Below are 19,878 nucleotides of genomic sequence, written 5' to 3' on the forward strand. Positions count from 1 at the left end.
AAAATTCTTGAAGTTTATTTTTAAAATGTGAAACAGAATTATTTATTTTAATTTTTTTTTTGTTTATTACTCAGGATAACTCAGTTTCTTTCTCCACTTTTCCAGTGACATACTTTCTGTATTGTTTTTTTTTGTAATCTCTGTATTATAATTAAATTAAAAATTAACTCTTTGTCTCCCATAATCATTGCCAGTATTTCTCTTGATTTTTTGTTTTCAATCTCATTTAAGAGATTGTTGGCATAAAAATATTTGCTTTACATGCTGACATTATTTTTATTATTTATTTTTCTTTGTGATTTTTTGCAATGTCTTTTTGTTCAAAAAAGTACACGTCCATTCTTATATCATTCACATAATATTTAAATAAACTTGTAAATATCCTTTTAGAGTATACGATAACAATTTGTAACTTAAGTTTCTTAATTAATGGGGAACTAAGTTTGAATTATTATGCGAGGCAATACTTGTGTTTTTCTTTGTTTTAACTTAAATACCTATTTTATCCAAATCATTTGTTGCTTAATTTGTATTTTCCTCACTGACTTTAATGATTTATTTATTGTATAATTATTTGTATATAAGAACATGTATTTCTGCTATTTGTATTTTTGGGATCTATTTACAGATTTTTTCTAGTACTATAGTGAATTAATTTTTATAGCTACATCTTAGCTAATATCTAGTATATCTATATCACTTTTATTTTTATAATATTTTATATCTATTTATATTTACAGATAAAATCATGTTTCATAAGCTCCATAATAATTCACTTATTATTTTCATTTGATTTATTTTAATCTTATATGTCAGTGAAATTAGATTATTAAAAAAATTACACTTTTCCTGAAACATGAAGTGTATCTCTGTTCATTTGTATCTTCTGTAATATCTTCATATATATAAATATATTCATACATGCATGTATTTAGATTTCTTTTTTAAATTTCCCACATATTTTTCTTTCGTTATCAGTCAGCATGGAGTACAGCAAAAGTATTGCTCGTTAGATATTTGAAATATTAGGGAATTTTAAACAGGATATTTGTTGCTTAGAGCATGATTAGAAGGGCTAAAGGAGGGAGAATCAGGGGACACCTGTACCTCACCGATTTTGAGAACACTCCTATGTCTGTAGTCCAGAGATCAGAAAACTACCATTGCTTTCTCTACAACTGTTCATGAATTTTTGGCTGGCTACTAGATGTGAAGCATGGCCACTGCAACTGTCTCTCAGTATTCATGTGGTTCTGACATTGCTTGCTGTCAGAAGGGCACCTGGAAGAGAGCTTCTGCTTAATTTCTGTCTTTCAAATTTGGGCAGCAATACCGTTCATTACTAAAATCTATTTTGCATCCAAGAGTTTAGCTTCAATGTAGTCAAGTAAATGTCGATTTTAGGTTAGGAATATCTGCAAAATTGAAAGTGAGTGTCAAATCCATAAGGGCAATCTTAATGAGTGTTTTTTATTCCATCTTCTCACAAGTCACTGCTGATGTATAGTCATTTCATTGTATTTGAATGTTTCTTACAGTGTCTTTATTTCTAATTCAAACTTGTTTCATGCAACACTAGCCATAAAAACAAACATAATTTCCCGTTATAAAAACGATTATTTGTACAAAATATCTGAAAAAATTAGATTAATTTAGATAATTAAATTAATATTCCATTGATAAACATAATTTAGATTAATAACGCATGGGAAATTATACTATCAATAATGTCAGAAAAAAGTCAAAATGTAATTCTTGGTAAGTACTTATTTAATAATATCATTCTTTACTTCTTGACCTAAAAACTAGTAACTCATATTCTTGAATGTATAGTACATAACTGGATTTTTTGGTTCATTGTTTTCATATGCTGTGTTTTAATCTGGTTTATTTTACTATGAGTTTTGAAAGACATTAATAATGAATTTGAAAAAATTTCCCTACACATTTATTTCATAACTCAGAAACCAAATTAGTTTTTAATTGTCAATGCAATAGATTGTGTCCATGTGACCAGGTTACATAAATTCTGCGTCTGATGGTGATGTGACAAGAGAGGTAGAGAAAGATGGCCAAAATAGAAGGCTCCCTCTATCAGCCCCTCTACAAGAACACCAAATTTAACAACAATCTACACACAAAAAAGTACATTCATAAGAACTAAAAATCAGGTAAGCACTCACAGTATCTGGTTTTAACTTTATATCACTGAAGAAGTTAGGAAAGACAGTTTTGATTTGTCGATGCCACCCCTCCTCCAACCCATCACAGTAGCTCTGGTATAGAGAGAAAATCTATATGCTTGGAAGAGGGAGAGTGCATCAATTGTGAGACATTGCTTGAACTCACTGCTGCCCTGTCATAGCAGAAAGCAAAACTGTGCTGAACTCAGCTGATACCTGCCCAGTGAGAGAGCATTTAAACTAGTCCTAACCAGAGGGGAATTGTCCATACTAATGGTCAGAACTTGAGTCCTGGCAAGCCTTACTACCATAGGCTAAAGGGCTCTCGGGCTCCAAATAAACTAGAGAGGCAGACTAGGCCATAATAACTGCGACTCTTAGGTGACTCCTAGTGCTAAACTTGGCTCAGAGCCAGTGGACTAGGGAGGCATGCGACTTACTGAGGCAGCAGCTGGGGTGGCTAAGACAGTGCTTGTTCCACTCCTCACCCAACCGCAGGCGGCACAGCTCATGGCTTCAAAAGAGACACCCTCTTTCTGCTTTAGGAAAGGAGAGAGAAGAGCACAGAGGATTTTATCATGCTTTTTGGATACCAGCTCACCCACAGTATGATAGAGCACCAGGTAGAGTCATGAGGCTCCCCTTTCTAGGCCCTGTCTCCTAGACAACATTTCCAGAAAGACATATCCTCGACCAGAAGGGAATCTGCTGCCTTGAAGAGAGGGACTCAGTCCTGGAAGAACTCATTACCTAATGAATACAGAGTCCTTGGGCCCAGAATAACCAGCAGTGATACTCAGGTAACATGTCATCAGCCTTGGGTGAGACTCTGAGACATGCTGACCTGAGATGAGACTCAGCATATTCCCAGAAGTGGTGCCTATGATTGAGAAAAGCAGAGGGAAAAGTAAAGAGAACTCTGAACATGGCCTTGCATCTTAGGTACCAGCTTGGCCACTGTGGGATAGAGAATCAAACGGGCTCTTCGGGTCTCTGATTCTAGGCCTAAGCTCTTGGATGGCATTTCTGGACCACCCCTGGGACAGAGGCAGTCCAGTGCTCTGCTTCAAAGGGTGAGTCCCAGGCCAGTCAGCATTCAACATAAGCTGACTGAAGAGACCTTGGGCCTTAAGTGTACATCGTTGGCAGCCTGGCTGCACTCCCTATGGGCCTGTCATGATGGTAGCCATGGGGTGAAGCTTTTCTGCCTGTGGAAAGGGGAGAGAAAAGTGGGAAGGAATGTGTCTTGTGGTTTGACTGCCAACTCATCCACCGTATGATAAAATACCAGTTTGAGTTCTAAGGCTTTTGACTCCAGTCCTTGAGTCCCAGAAATTACCTTTAGACTTGCCTAGCATCTTGGGAGAACTCGCTGCCCTGAAGGGTAAAACACAAGCCTAGCTTGCTATGAAACCTGCTGATTGTAGAGCCCCATGTGCTGATTGTAGTGCCCCAGGGCCTTGGAGAAACATACGGAGTAGGCACGCAGTGGCTACAGTAAGCCTTGGATAAAACCCAGTGCTATACTGGCTTTAGGTCTGACCCAGAGCAGTCCCAGTGGTGCTTGTGTCACTCCACTGCCAGTTTCTCGTATCTCAGAACAGAGAAAGAGGCTCTGTTTGGTAGAAAGTAATTGAAGAGAACAAGAATTTCTGCCTGGCAATCCAGAGAATTCTTCTGGATCTTATCCAAGATCGACAAGGCAGTACCTCTACAAGTCTGCAAGAACCAAAGTGTTACTGGCCTTGGGGTGCCACTAATGCAGATATGACTTAGATCACAACACCTAACTCCTTTTGAATATCTGAAAAGCCTTCCTGATATGGTTTGGCTGTATCCCCAACCCAAATCTCATCTTCAAATGTAACTCCCATAATTCCCATCTGTCACGGGAGGAACTTGGTGGGACGTGATTTAATTATGGGAGTGGTTCTTTCCTGCACTGTTCTCGTGGTAGTGAATGAGTCTCATGAGATCAAATGGTTTTTAAAACAAGAATTTCCCTGCACAAGCTCTCGGTTTTTGCCTGCTGCCATTCATGTAAGATGTGACTTGCCCCTCCTTGCCTTCTGCCATGATTGTGAGGCTTCCCAAGCCATGTGGAACTGTAAGTCCATTAAATCTCTTTCTTTTGTAAATTTCCCAGTCTTGGGTATGTCTTTTTTTTTTTTTTTTTGAGATGGAGTCTCACTCTGTTGCCCAGGCTGGAGTGCAATGGCATGGTCTCGGCTCACTGCAACCTCCGCCTCCTTGGTTCAAGTGATTCTCCTACCTCAGCCTCCCAAGTAGCTGGGACTACAGGTGTGTGCCACCACACCCAGCTAATTTTTGTATTTTTAGTAGTGACGTGGTTTCACTATGTTGACCAGGCTGGTCTGGAACTCCTGATCTCATGATCTGCCTGCCTCTGCCTCCCAAAGTGCTGGGATTACAGTCATGAGCCACCACGCTGGCCTGGGTATGTCTTTGTCAGCAGCATGAAAATGGACTAATATTCTTCCTGAGAAAATGGGTACAAACAAGCCCAGGCTACAAAGACTAACATAAATCCCTAACTCTTCAATGCCTAGACACAGACAAACATCTACAAGTATCAAGGCAACCCAGGAAGACATGACTTCACCAAATGAGCTAAATAAGGCACCAGGGAACAATCCTAGAGAAGCAGAGATATGTCACCTTTCCGGCAGAGAATTCAAACTAGCTGTTTTGAGGAAACTTAAAGAAATGAAAGATCGCACAAAGAAGGAATTCCAAATTCTATCAGATAAATTTAAGAAAGAGATTAAAATAATTAAAAAGTATCAAGCAGAAATCCTGGAGTTAAAAATGCACTTGACATACTGAAGAATGTATCATAGTCTTTTAATAGCAGAATTGATCAAGCAGAAGAAAGAATTAGTAAACCTACATACAAGCTATTTGAAAATACATAGAGAAGAAAGAAGAAAAAAGAATAAAAAAAGGACGCATGCCTACAGGATCAAGAAAATAGCTTCAAAAGGGCAAATCTAATAGTTACTGATATTTATTAAAGAAGAGGTAGAGAAGGAGTTGGGGTAGAAAGTTTATGCAAAGGGATAATAATGAAGAACTTATCAAACCTAGAGAAAGATATCAATATACAAGTACAAGAAGGTTATAACACCAAGTAGATTTAACCCAAAGACAACTACCTTAAGACATTTAATAATTGAACTCCCAAATGACAATGATAAAGAAAGGATCCCAAAAGCAGCAAGAAGAAAGAAACAAATAACATACAATGGAGCTCTAATTTGTCTGGCAGCAGACTTTTCAGTGGACAGCTTACAGGCCAGCAGAGAGAGAGACATAACATATTTAAATTGCTTAAGGTAAAAAAAAAATCCCCAAAAACAAAAAGCATCTTTTATTCTAGAAGAGTTATCTGGCAAAAATATACTTTAAGCATGAAAGAGAAATAAAGACTTTCCCAGACAAACAAAAGCTGAGAGATTTCATCAACACCAGACCTGTCCTATAAGAAATGCTAAAAGGAGTTATTTAACCTGAAAGAAAAGGACGTTAGTGAGCACTAAGAAATCATTTAAAGGTACAAAACTCACAAGTAATTGTAATCACAGAGAAAAACACAGAATATTATAACACTGCAATTGTGGTGTGTAAACTACTCTTCTCTTAAGTAGAAAGACTAAACAATGAACCAATCAAAAATAATAACTACAGCAACTTTTTATGACATAAACAGTATAGTAAGACATAAAGAGAAACAACACAAACTTAAAAAGCGGGGCACAGGCCGGGCACGGTGGCTCATGCCTGTAATCCCAGCACTTTGGGAGGCCGAGGCGGGTGGATCACGAGGTCAGGAGATCGAGACCATCCTGGCTAACATGGTGAAACCCTGTCTCTACTAAAAATACAAAAAAATTAGCCAGGCGTGGTGGCAGGCCCCTGCAATCCCAGCTACTTGGGAGGCTGAGGCAGGAGAATGGCGTGAACTCAGGAGGTGGAGCTTGCAATGAGCCGAGATCGCACCACTGCACTCCAGCTTGGGTGACAGAGCGAGACTCCATCTCAAAAAAAAAAATTGGGCCACACAGTTAAAGTGTAGAATTTTCATTCCTTTTTTTCTTTTTGCTTATTTGTTTGTTTGTTTATGCAATCAGTGTTATCATCAGTTTAAAATAATGAGTTACAAGATAATATTTGCAAGCCTCATCATAATCTCAAAAAATACAACACATACACATAAAGAGCATGAAATTAGATTAAACCACCAGAAAAAAATTATCTTCACTATAAGAAAACAAAAAGAAAGGAAAGAAGGTAGAAAAGACCACAGAGCAACCAGAAAACAAATAAAAAAATAGCAGGATTAAGGCCTTACTTATCAATAATAACGTTGAATGTAAATAGACTAAATTCTAATCAAAAGACATAAAACAGCTGAGTAGATAAAAAAAAAAAAAAACAGGACCAAATAATCTGTTGCCTACAAGAAACACACTTCACCTATAAGGATACATTTAGTCTGAAAATGACAGGTTGGAAAAAATATTCCATGCCAATGGTAACAAGAAAAGAACAGGAGTAGCTATATTTATATCAGACAAAATAGATTTCAAGACAAAGACTGTAAGAAGAGATAAAGAAGATCACTATATAATTCTAAAGGGGATAATTCAGTAAGAGAACACGGCAATTGTTAATAAATATGCACCTAACACTGGAACTCTCAGATATATAATGCAAATATTAGAAATAAAGAGAGAAATAGACCTCAACACAATAATAGCTGGAGACATCAACACCCTACTTTCAGCATTGGGCAGATTTTTCAAACAGAAAATCAACAAAGAAACATTGGACTTAATTTGCATTATAGACCAAAAGGACCAAATAGATATGTACAGAACATTTCATCTTACAGCTGCAGAATACACATTCTTCTCAGCGTATGGATATGCTCAAGGATAAACCATATGTTAGGTCACAAAATGCCTTAAAATATTCAAAAAATTGAAATAATGTCAAGCTTCTTCTGTGACAGCAATAAATAAGCCTAGAAATCAATAATAACAGGAATTTTTGAAATTATACAAATGCATGGAAACTAAACATAATGCTTCTGAATAACCAGTGAGTCAGTGACAAAATTAAGAAGGAAGTTAAAATTTCTTGAAACAAAGGATAATGGAAACACTGCATACCAACACCTATGGCAATACAGCAAAAGCAATACTAAGAGGAAAACTTATAGCTATAAGTGTCTACATCAAAAATGAAGAAAAACCTCAAATAAGCAAACTAATAATGAATGTTAAAGAATTAGAAAAGCAAGAGCAAACTAAACCCAATATTAGTAGAAGAAATAATAAAGATCAGAGCAGGAATAAAGAAATTGAAACAAAGTAAACAATACAAAAGATCAATGAAATGAAAAGCTAGTTTTTTGAAAAGATAAACAAATTTCACAAAGCTATAGCCAGACTAATAAGAAAGAGAGAGAGAAGACCCAAATAAAATCAGAGATAAAAAAGAAGATATCACAAGTCATACCACAGAAATTTAAAGGATCATTACTTGCTACTATGAGCAACAATCTAACAATAAATTGGAAACTCTAGAAGAAATGGAAAATTCCTACACACATACAACCCATGAAGGTTGAACCATAAAGAAATCCAAAACTTGAACAGACCAATAACAAGTAACAAAATCAAAGCCATAGTAAAAGTCTCCTAGTAATGTAAAGCCTGGGACCCATTGTCTCCACTACTGAATTCTACCAAACATTTAAAGAAGAGCTAATAGCAATCCTACTCAAACTATTATGAAAAAATAGCAGAGGAGGTATGCATCCAAACTCATTCTGTGAGGCCAGAAATACCCTGATACCAAAAACGGACAAAGACATGTCAGAAAAAGCAAATTACAGGTCAATATCTCTGATGAACATTGATGCAAAAATGCTCAATAAGATAAAAGCAAACCAAATTCAACAATATATTAAAAAGATAATAAATCATGATGAAGTGGGTTTTATCCCAGGGATGCAAGGATGGTTCAACATACACAAATCCATCAGTGTGATACATCATATCAACAGAATGATTGATCAACAGAATGAAGGACAAAAGCCATATGCTCATTTCAATTGATGCAGAAAAAGCATTTGATAAAATTCAAGATCGCTTCATGATAAAAACCTTAAAAACCTAGGTGTAGAAGAAACATACCTCAACATAAAAGCCATAAATGACAGACCCACAACTAGTATGAGAGTGAAGGGAGACAAATGGAAAACCTTTCCATTAAGATTTAGAACAAGACAAGGATGCCCACTTTCACCACCATTATTCAACATAGTACTGGGAGTCCTAAATGAAGTCATCAGACATGAAAAAAGGAGTAAAGAGCATCAAATTATAAAGGAATAAATCAAATATCCTCATTTGTAGATGATATGATCTTATATTTTGCAAAACCTAAAGACTCTACCAAAAAACTATTAGAACTGAGAAATTTTGCAAAGTTGAAGGACACAAAATACAAAAATCTGTAGCATTTCTATATGTCAACACTGATCAATCTGGAAAAGAAATTATACAATAGCCATGAATAAAATTAAATACCAAGGAATTAACTTATCCAAAGAAGTGAAATATTTCTATAATGAAAACTATAAAACACTGATGAAAGAAATTAAAGAGGACACAAGAAAATGGAAAGCTATTCCATATTCATAGGTTGAAAAAATTAATATTGTTATAATGTCTATACTACCCAAAGCAATCTACAGATTCAATGCAACCCCTATCAAAATAACAATGACATTTTTCACAGAAATAAAAAAGACAATTCTAAAATTTATATGGAACCATGAAAGATCCAGAATATCCAAAGCTATTCTGAGCAAAAAGAACAAAACTGGAGAGATCATATTACCTGACTTCAAACTATACTACAGAGCTATAGTAATCAGGACAGCATGGTACTGGCATAAAAAATGGATACATACACCAATGGAACATAATAGAGAACCCAGAAACAAATCTGTACATCTACAGTGAACTCATTTTTGACAAAGCTGCCAAGAACATGTATTGAAAGAAGACTGTCCCTTCAATAAATGGTACTGGAAAAACTGGATATCTATATACAGAAGAATGAATCCAGATCACTATCTCTTGCCATATACAAAAATCAAATCAAAGTGGCTTAAAGACTTAAATCTAAGACCTCAAACTGAAACTACTACAAGAAAACATTCAGGAAACTATCCAGAACATTAGCCTGGGCAAAGATTTCTTGAGTAACATTCCACAAGGACAGACAATCAAAGCAAAAGTGGGCAAATGGGATCACATCAAGTTAAAAAGCTTTCTGCACAACAAAGCAAACAATTGACAAAGTAAAGAGACAACCCACAGAATGGGAGAAAATATTAGCAAACTACCCAGCTGACAAGGGATTAGTAACCAGAATACATAAAGAGTTCAAACTGATAGGAAAAAAACTTGTAATCTGCTTTAAAGTTGGGCAAAATATCTGAATAGACATTTCTCAAAATAAGACATGTGAATAGCAAACAGGCATTTGAAAACATGCTCAACCTCGTTGCTTATCAGAGAAATGCAAATCAAAACTACAGTGAGATATCATCTCAACCCAGTTAGAAGGCTTTTATCCAAGACAGTCAATAACAAATGCTGGTGAGGATGTGGAGAGAAGGTAACCCTCATAAACTGCTGGTGGGAGATATCTGCACTCCGATGTTTATTGCAGCACTATTCTTAATAGCCATGATTTGGAAACAACTTAAGTGTCCATCAACATATTAATGGATAAAGAAAATTTAGTACGTGTACACAATGGGGTACTATTTTGCCATAAAAAGATCTTGTCATTTGCAAAAGCATGATGTCATTATGTTAAATAAAAGAAGCTAGCCATAGAAAGACAAACTTCTCGTGTTCTCACTTATTTGTGGGAGCTAAAAATTAAAACAACTGTACTCATGAAGATAGAGAGTATAAAAATGGATGGTTAGCAGAGGCTGGGAAGGGTAATGGGAGGTTGGGAGAAAGTGGGGATGGGTAGAAAAAATTGTTAGAAAGAATGAATAAAACCTAATATTTTCTAGCACAACAGGGTGACTATAGTAAAAAAAAAAATGTAATTGGATTGTTTGTAACATAAATTATAGTGCTTGAGGGGGTGTATACCCCATTTACCTTGATGTGATTACTGTGCATTGTATGTCTGTATCAAAATATCTTATGTAACCTATAAATATACAGAACCCCTAGGTACCCACAAAAATTAAAAATAAAAAAATTTTAAAAATTTTTAAAAAGGAAATTTTATGATTTGGCCTATAGACTATTCACTTAGGTAAATGTTGAAATGTTTTGGAATTAATGTTCTGTTAATTTTAAAATAGGAAACTCAGTTTTAATACATTTTATTTATTAGAATGCTTTTATTTTCCAAGCTACCATAAAACAGTTAGAAAAAGACATTACAAAAGAGCACTGCTGCTATCACTTTCATAGGTCTATATCAAAAAAAATACATTGAGTGTTAAAAAAATGCATTCTATCTTGATTTTTATTATTGTCCATTCTTGTATTGTGGTTGATGTGATGGGAGAGGGAATTTAGAACCTGTTGTTACTGGTAATTTCACTTGTTCTCTGTTACATCCCTGCTTTTAGTTTGCACTATAGTCAACAAAAAATACAATGATGGCATGAACTATCAACTGAAGATAAATTCATTCCTTTTATGGAAATGTCTTTCTTTGTTTTTAGGGTGTCATTTTATTTTGTAATGTTTGTGTGAGTAATGCTGGTAATATTTAGGTACTGTTCAGCATTCTCCACAATTTCAGTATAATTCAGTACAACATCCTTATACATAGGAATATTTGATGAGGTTTGATGATTTAGTATTTCTAATTTTACTATCAGATAGAAAAGTTTGCTAGTGTAAGGTTTCTAATTTATTAAGGATGTGCTTCAAAAGATATTATCTTTATTATATATTATGTCTAGATATTTTTATATATGTAGTTGGTGTGTGAATCCACAATGATAATCCTTTATAACAGGCATTGCCTTTATTTATGATCAGGCCTATTCTCTTCTTCTTAACCAGCAATCCTCTCTTCTGTTTATTTTGGTCCTCTCTGAGTCAAATGCTCTGGTAGCTTCAAGTAACAATACCACAAAAAAACAGGATGTGCGGAGTTCAAAAGTAAATTAAAGTTTATAAATCAAATCCCTACCCAAATACCTTCCTCATAACTGTTTTGTTTTTCCCTTTTTCCCTTTTGTGTGCACCCTCTGAATTTGAAGAAAATTGTACACATGTCGATTTGTGACTCTGAATGTTAGAACTTTCTGTAGATATAGTAGCTAAAGTTCACTCAGTGGTATTATGTTTGTAATAGAGAGAAAACTGAGCTGGGAACCAGGAAATTGGATTTCTAGCCTCCTCTGATGTGTTGAACTGAAAGGAGCTGTGTTTTCTTTTCTACTTCTTGCACTGAAAAGACAGAGCTGGAGGGAGAATACAGTTGAGATTAATACTATGATTGAGTATGACAATTATATGCAAGTTGAAGACAAAGAGATTTCCTAAAGTGGAAGAAAACTGTAGCATCAGGCATCATGATGGGAAATACAAACGGCGCCCTAGAGGTTTCCTATGTGTATAGAAAACAATTAAATAATACACTTACTATAAACCTGTTCCAACTTCTGGAAAACCAACTGATTTTGGCAAAAGCCAACTATTTAAAGACTAAAGCTTTAAGGTAGATCTCTATGTTAAAATCATAGCTTGGTATACACATATGCTGTCATATATACATTAATATGATGAAAAGATTTATATTAATCATTTTGGTATTTACTGAAAATCCAATAACTGAAGCATTAGTCTAGGAGCCAGGAATACAGTACTGAAGAAAAACAGGAAAAAATTGAATATTGCTTGTCTCATAGAATTTAAAATTTAATGGATTTCAAGTACGGAATATTAAGATTGCCAGGGTCAAAATTCCTGGATCTCTGCACGTTAAACATTCAATAGAATAATGGACAAATGACTTGAATATTCACATCACAATAGATATATAAATGGCCAAGCAACACATGAAAACAACTCATCTTTATTACACACCATAGATATAAATATTAAATAGTAATACAACTCCCCAACCACCAGACTTCCTAAAATGAAAAAGATGGAAGGGGAAAAATCCACAGTGTTTGAAAGGGATTAGAGAGACCAACTTTGCTAGTGAGAGTGGAAATGGCTACAGCCACTTGGAAAACTGTTTGGCAGTACTTATCAAAGGTGAATGTACACACATTCTAAGAACCAGGAATTCTACTATGAGGCATTTACATGACATAAATGCATACAGATGTTCAACAGAAAGCATGAATCTCACGTTCATATAAGCAATATTAGTAACTGACAGAAACTGGAAAATAGCAAAATATGTATAAGGAATAGATGGAAAAAGATAAATTGTGGCATCACACAATGGAATACATCTTACAAACATAAAAGTGAGCAAAAGCAGCCAGGCACAAAAAAGGCAGGACTGCCTGAGGCCAGAAGTTTGAGACCAGCTTTGGAAATATAGTGAGATCCATCTCTACAAAAAAAAAATACAAATTTTAGCCAGGCATGGTGGTACACACCTGTAGTCTTATCTCCTCGGGAGGCTGAGGTGGGGGATCGTTGACCCCAGGAGTTCGAGGCTGCAGTGTGCTCACTGCATTCCACCATGGGTAACAGAGTGAGACCTGGTCCTAGTCTCAAAAAAAAAAAAAAAAAAAGAAGAAGAAGAAAAGAGAGAACTCCCTATATTATATTAATTGTATCAAAATAAATAATCAAATGTACATAAATATCTGGATTCTTTGGATGAAAGACCTTACCTATAGGGTCTTGATATACACAGACCTGATTTCAATCTAGTTGTGCCACAGATAGTGGTGTAGTCCTTGGCATGTTATTACATAATCTGAAGCATTGTTTCATTCAGCTGTAAATTAGAATGACTAGATCATGAGGAAAACATCTGTTAGATCTGTGAGGGATGTTTTGTACTTGTTTGCTTTTGCATCTTTGAGACTAGCTTATTGCCTGGTAAACAGTAGCCCTAATAAGTTAAAGGAAAAGTAAGTGAAAGATATTGGTATATAGGTGATCAATAAATGATTTATTATATATAGATATACTTAATTTATATAATATTTTAGAATGCATATTATATTATATTTAGTCCTTACTGATGACTCTCTGAAGAATGTTTCTGTCAATTCCAAATGACTAACAGAGACTATCCAATTTCCCAAAAATAGTCTGCACAGTCAGTACTTGAACTAAAGACATATGAACCAAGTTTAGTGCTTTTGTGACTATACAGTAGTAAAATAGATAGTCGTAAATATATGAAAATAAACATAGTCTTGCGGACTTTCAAAGCTACAAATAGCCTTAGTTAATATATATTCAAGTCTCTGATTGTGTCAAGAATCTTTGTCAAACATATCTTGAATATATTCAAGTAATAGGGAGCCCCCCACTACCAGAGTATTCGCTTCAAAAATCAACAGCTATAATGGTTACATATTCCTTATGCTGATTTCAAAACTTCCTTTGAAATAAATTATACCTTCTGGAGCAAAAAAATAGTTATATTTACTTCTATTAATAATCCTTCAAAACTTTACAGCTAAATTGTAATATGGTAGAATTTCTGGATCCTTCACTGTATTCTTTAACTTTGGTTTTGCATTTCTTAGAAAGGTGGTACTTTGTGATTACCAAAGAAAATAATAAGATTACTAAAATATTATGATCTGAACATAATCTTGTTTTTGTTTCAGCTTAAAATTTTTAGTAGCCAGGTAGCACAGATAGCAATGCAGATCAATGTATTCTGCATTATAGAATTTGTCTTCTTCAAACTTTGTCAAGAGCCACTTCACATAGGTTCTGCAAGGGTTATAGGTTCTACAATATTATTTAGGGAAAAAGAAACAATTCTTGAGTTCATGCTTTCTGTGAAAGTCGTAATGGGTTCGATAAATATTTATAGACTACCTATTATATTTCAGTGCTTTTCTAATGCTGGGGATAGAGAAGAGAATGAAACAAATGTTGCCACCCTCAAAGAACTTATGTTCTTACCCAAGGAAGAATTGTGAATGATTAGTCATCACCTACTTTTTTTTTGAGATGAAATCTTGCTTTGTTGCCCAGGCTAGAGTGCAGTGGTACATTCTGGGCTCACTGAAACCTCTGCCTCCCAGGTTCAAGCGATTCTCCTGCCTCAGCCTCCCGAATAGCTGGGATTACAGGCGCCTGCCACCACGCCTGGTGGATTTTTTTATTTTTAGTGGAGACAGGGTTTCACCATGTTGGCCAGGCTGGTCTTGAACTCCTGACCTCATGATCCACCTGCCTCAGTCACCCAAAGTGCTGGGATTACAGGTGTGACCCACCACACCTGGCCAGTCATCAATTACTTTTTCAGACATTTTTGTGTAAAATTTTATGAATAAGTTTAGTACTCCAAACTCCAATTACTGGCTATTATAGTTAATAAGAGAATGCTCTTCTATTTAACTAAGTTTATTAAAAATCATGCCTTCAGTGAGCAGGGTCCAATGAGTTAATAGGTTTCTATTGTTCCTAGTCAAATAAACTTTTTCATGTAATATCAGTATTCTTTGAGAAGAGCTTTAATTAAAACTCTGATTTGCAAACTCTCCATGTAATGTTGATTCTGAAGTGGGTGGAAATGCTTTCTAAAATCCATTCGTTAAAGTAAAATGGAAAATCACTTCAATAATTTTGTTGAATTAAGTCAAAAAAAGAGAGCAGATATTTAATGTTTTTAATGTTCTCATTAAATTAGGACAGGCACTATAAGTCTAAGCATCATTATTTAAATTTGCAACCAGCAAAGCTATTATATGTTAATTTTGCATAAATTTACTATTCTGGCTATTGCTGTAGTTAGGGTGTAACTTATCACAAGTGAGAAATGTGAATAAAGCACCTAATGGTGGTGTTGGTGAGGATATCATATTTCAAGACTATATTAGTCTAGACCAAAACATCAGAACAAAGGGAGGCTTATACAAAGAAATAAGCATATGCAAATATTTCTTACTTTGAAGAAATAGTTAAATCACAAGTGAGGTATTTATTTGGTTTCATATATCGAACTTGACCTTCTAACTGTATGAAATGGTAAAAACACACAAGTATTAGACTGTCAGTGTGTAGCAGTTCCATTTGCTGCCTAAGCACAAATCTTTTTTCTCTGACTGCTAGGCTTATTCACCTTCAAACATGATTATCTGACAATACAAACATGCGTAGTATTTTTATTTCAACTGTAAATCAAATAGCATATACATTAATATCTTTAGAGTATATTCACATTAGATTAATATTTTTCAAGTTTCCTGGAATTTTCTCGGGCATCTCTTTCCAACCACAGTGTATTCAAGTTGATAGTACGGCTAATGAATGTGTATTAGTCTTTTAGCTGCCATAACAAAATACTGAAACAACAGAAATGCATTGGCTTGCAGTTTTGGAGGCTAGAAGTCTCAGATCAAGGTGCTGGCAGGTTTTCTTTTTGGTGAGGCCTCTATTATTGGTTTGTAGATGTCTGCATTTCACTGTATCCTCATATGGCTTTTCCTCTGTGCAGGTGTGGAGAGAGTTTTCTGGTGTTTCTTCTTATGAAGACACCAGTCCTAGTGGATTAGGGCCCACTCTTATGACATCTTTTAACCTTAATTACTTCATTTAAGGCCCTATTTCTAAATACAATCACACTAGGGGTTAGAGGTTCAATATATGAACTGTGTGGGGACAAAACTCAGCCCATATCAGACAGTTCAAATAATATTTTCCCTTTAAAAATAAACTTTTAACTTTGAAACGGTTTAGGTTTACAGAAAAATTGTAAAGCTAGTATTATTAAGTGTTCCCTATGCCCCAAACTATGCCCTAAACTATATTTAGTTTAGCCTACTGTTAATATCTTACATTAGTATAGTACATTTGTAATAATTAATGAATCAGTTTTCATACATTATTTTTTGTTTAGTTTTTACCTCATTTTATCTTTTCATCTTTCTTCTTTTTTTTCTTCTCTCTGTTTTTTTTTCAGGGGGGGCTCTAGTGTCATATTCAGAATGTCATGTTACATTTACGAGTCATATGCCATTAGGCTCCTCTTGGCTGTGACAGCTTCAGAGGCTTCCTTCATTTTTGTTGATTTTTACAGTTTTGACGAGTTTTGATTAGGTATTTTACATAATCGGTTGGAATTTTTCTCATGTTTATCTCATGAATGGAATGGAGTTGTGCATTTTTGGGGAGAGTGACCAAAGAGATTAATTACTATTTTTATCATATCTTCTCAGGGTTAAAGGATATCAACATGACTTGTTCCTGTTGGTGTTAATTTTAATCACCTAGCTGAGGTAATGCTTGTCAGTTTTCTCTACTGTGAAGTTACTCTTTGTTCCCACTTTCCATATTGTATTCTCTGCAATGATGTAATGCTCTGCTCATACTTAAGAAGTGGGGAGTTGCACTTCACCTTCTTGAGGGCAGAGTATCTAAATAAATTATTTGGAATTCTTCTGCATTGGTCATTTGTCTTTTCTACACTTTTATGTAACTATTTATATCAGTATGTACTCATGGACAATCATTTCATATTTTGGGTTATAGTCTAATAGTACTTTATTTTGTTGCACAAATTGTTATAGTTTTGGCCACTAGGGGCTCTTTCATTTGGGTTCCTCTATCTCTTTGGTGGGTGTTTTTGTTTTTTTTTTTCAATTTTTAAGTTTGAGCAATTTATTACTCTCTGCCACTACAAAACGTTCTGGGTTCGTAGTGTGTGTTTCCCATGTCAGTCTTAGAATCAGCTATTTTATTGGTTCTTTTTATTGGAGAATAGTATTAGAAACCAAGATCTGAGTGTTAAGTGTGCTAATTGCTACCAGGATGTTGTTGCTTCTAGGCCCTTTCAGCTGACAGAGCAAAGACGTGTGTGTGTGTAAGTATAAGAATTAAAGAAAGAGGAAAGAAACACGAAAAATGACTTGACAGTCAAGACAGGTTTATTTTAGAGAAAACAAACCTGAGAGGGGCACTTGGCTGCATTAAGTTAGAGGCACACTTTTTTACAGACTAAGAGTTTTTAAGGATTTAAAGTGGGAGAGTTTATTAGAGGCTTTGACTGCTTCTGTGTTTTTTTGTTGTGCTTATCTGGGAGGGAGAGTTGTGTGTCTTTTTTTATACATTTTTTTGCAGCTGCAGGCATACCCCAGAGTCTGATTTTAGCTTTCCTATTTTAGTGCACTTGAAGGGAAAGGAATGTGCTTATTAAGGCCCATTGTTTTATTGGGGTTCATTGTATGAGGGTGAAGATTGGCAATTACCCAAGAGACTTTTCCTCCACCTCTCCTGTGCCCAAGCTGTCTTATCTGTGTTTTACTCTCTGCTTTCTCTGGCTGCTTATATTTAGAAGAGAAGTGATTTCCTTGAAATGCATGAAGCTAGAAAGGGAGCCGAAACTTAAAGTGGCGGTGTTTGTCTGAGATGATGGTGCTCCTGCCCTGTCAGTAAGATACTACCCAGATGTCTAGAAATGTCTATATATGTATATTAATTTACAGTAATTAAACTTCGTACTTTTGTTTACAACTCTAACTCTAATAAATTTCCATATGGATCTCTTTAGCCCCCTCTCCTTGATTATCTGTAATCTTGCACTTCAACAGTGAGAAATCCCACTCCCATCTTCATTTACTTAATTGTTAAATACCAGCATACACATATAGAGCTATCAGAATTGTTATGCCACACCTCTGTGGGAAGCTACTTTATCAACTAAAGTGCAATGCGATGTACAGTTCTTTTTGCATTTATTTTATAGATTGTATTGATCTTGAAAGTTATTCAGTTTAGCAGTTTTTCCCCTTATTCCTGGCTGTAAAGTTGTCCCATACATTTTTAATGCAGTTACATTGTTTTGTGACATTCTGAATTCAGTATTAAGATTCTTCAACCTCCTAAATGACCTGTTGAAAATTTTGTATACGTTCAGGTTCACTTTTTATTCTGTAAGGGTCTATAGATTTTGATACAGGCATAGTGTCATACAGCTGTCATTACAGTACCACACAGAATAGTTTCTTCCTTCTAAAAATAAAATCCCCTTGTGCTTTACGTATTCAAACACTGGTAACCATTAATCTGTCTTCTATCTCTATAGCTTTGCATTTTCTGGAACTTATTCAATCTGTGTTGCTGGTGTTGCTGTTGTTGTTTTTCCCCACACAGGCTTCTTCCCCTTTGCAGGGTGGATTAATGATTCATCCATGTCTTTTAGTGGCCTGATAGTTCATTTCTTCTTATTGCTAAAAATATGTTTTATTGTATAAATGTATGATCTTCATTTCTGATACTGGTAGTTTGTATTCTCTGTCTCTTAAATAGCCTGGAGATCAGTTTATCAATTTTTAAATACTTTCAAAGAATTACCTTTAGTTTCATTGACTATCTCTATTATTTTTGTCTTCAGTTTTACTGAATTGTGCTTTCATTTTCATTTTCATTTTTTCAGCTTGCTTTAGGCTAAATTGCCCTGCATTCTCTAAATTCCTAAGATAAATCTTAGGTTACTGATTTTAGACCTTTCTTATTTTTAGTACGTACATTTTATGCATAAATTTTCTTCTAATCACTGATTTCACTGCATTATACACGTTTTGACAGGTTGTATTTTTATTAAGTCCAAAATAATTCTTATTTTCCTTTGAGATTGCTTCTTGGTTCCATATTTTATTTAGATGTGTTTTGTTTGATCTTCACATAGTTGGGCATTTCCCAGGTGAATTTTTTATTCTTATTTATAATTTTTTAAATTAATTTACTTTTTATTTTTGTAAGAATGCTTAACATGAGATATACCCTCTCATTTTTTAACTGTTTACAGCACAGTATTGTTAACTATAGGCACAGCAGGTCTGTAGAACTTTTGGTTCTGCATAAATAAAACTTCATGTCATTGAACATCAACCTTTTGTTTTCCTCTCTCCCTAGTTTCAGGAAACCACTGTCCTACTCTCTATGAATCTGACTATTTTAGATATCTCATTTAAGTGGAATCATGAAGTATTCATTCTTCTGTAACTGGTTTATTTCACTTGGGATAGCGTCCTTTAGGTTCATCTGTGTTGATCAAAATGGCATAATTTCCTTTGTTTTTAAGGCTAAATAATAATCAAGTGTATTACATCACATGTTCTTTATTAGGTAATTCATTGATGGCATTTAGGTTGTTTCCGCCTTTTGACTATTGTAAATAATGCTGCAATGAATATGGAAGTGCTAAGCCTCTTGAGATTATGATTTCAATGCTTTTGGATATATACTCAGAAGCGGATTGCTGGATCATATAATATTTCTAAGTTTTTGAGATATCTCCATACAATTTTCTTTAGTGATTGCACCATTTTACCTTTCTACCAACAGTGTACAAAGGTTCTGATTTCCCCACATCCTTGCCAGTACTTGTTACTTGTGTGTGTGTATGTGTGTGCATGTATGTTTTAGTAACCTCGAAAGGTATAAGTGCCATC

This window comes from Pongo pygmaeus, chromosome 3 (assembly GCF_028885625.2).
Source record: "Pongo pygmaeus isolate AG05252 chromosome 3, NHGRI_mPonPyg2-v2.0_pri, whole genome shotgun sequence".
NCBI lineage: Eukaryota > Metazoa > Chordata > Mammalia > Primates > Hominidae > Pongo > Pongo pygmaeus.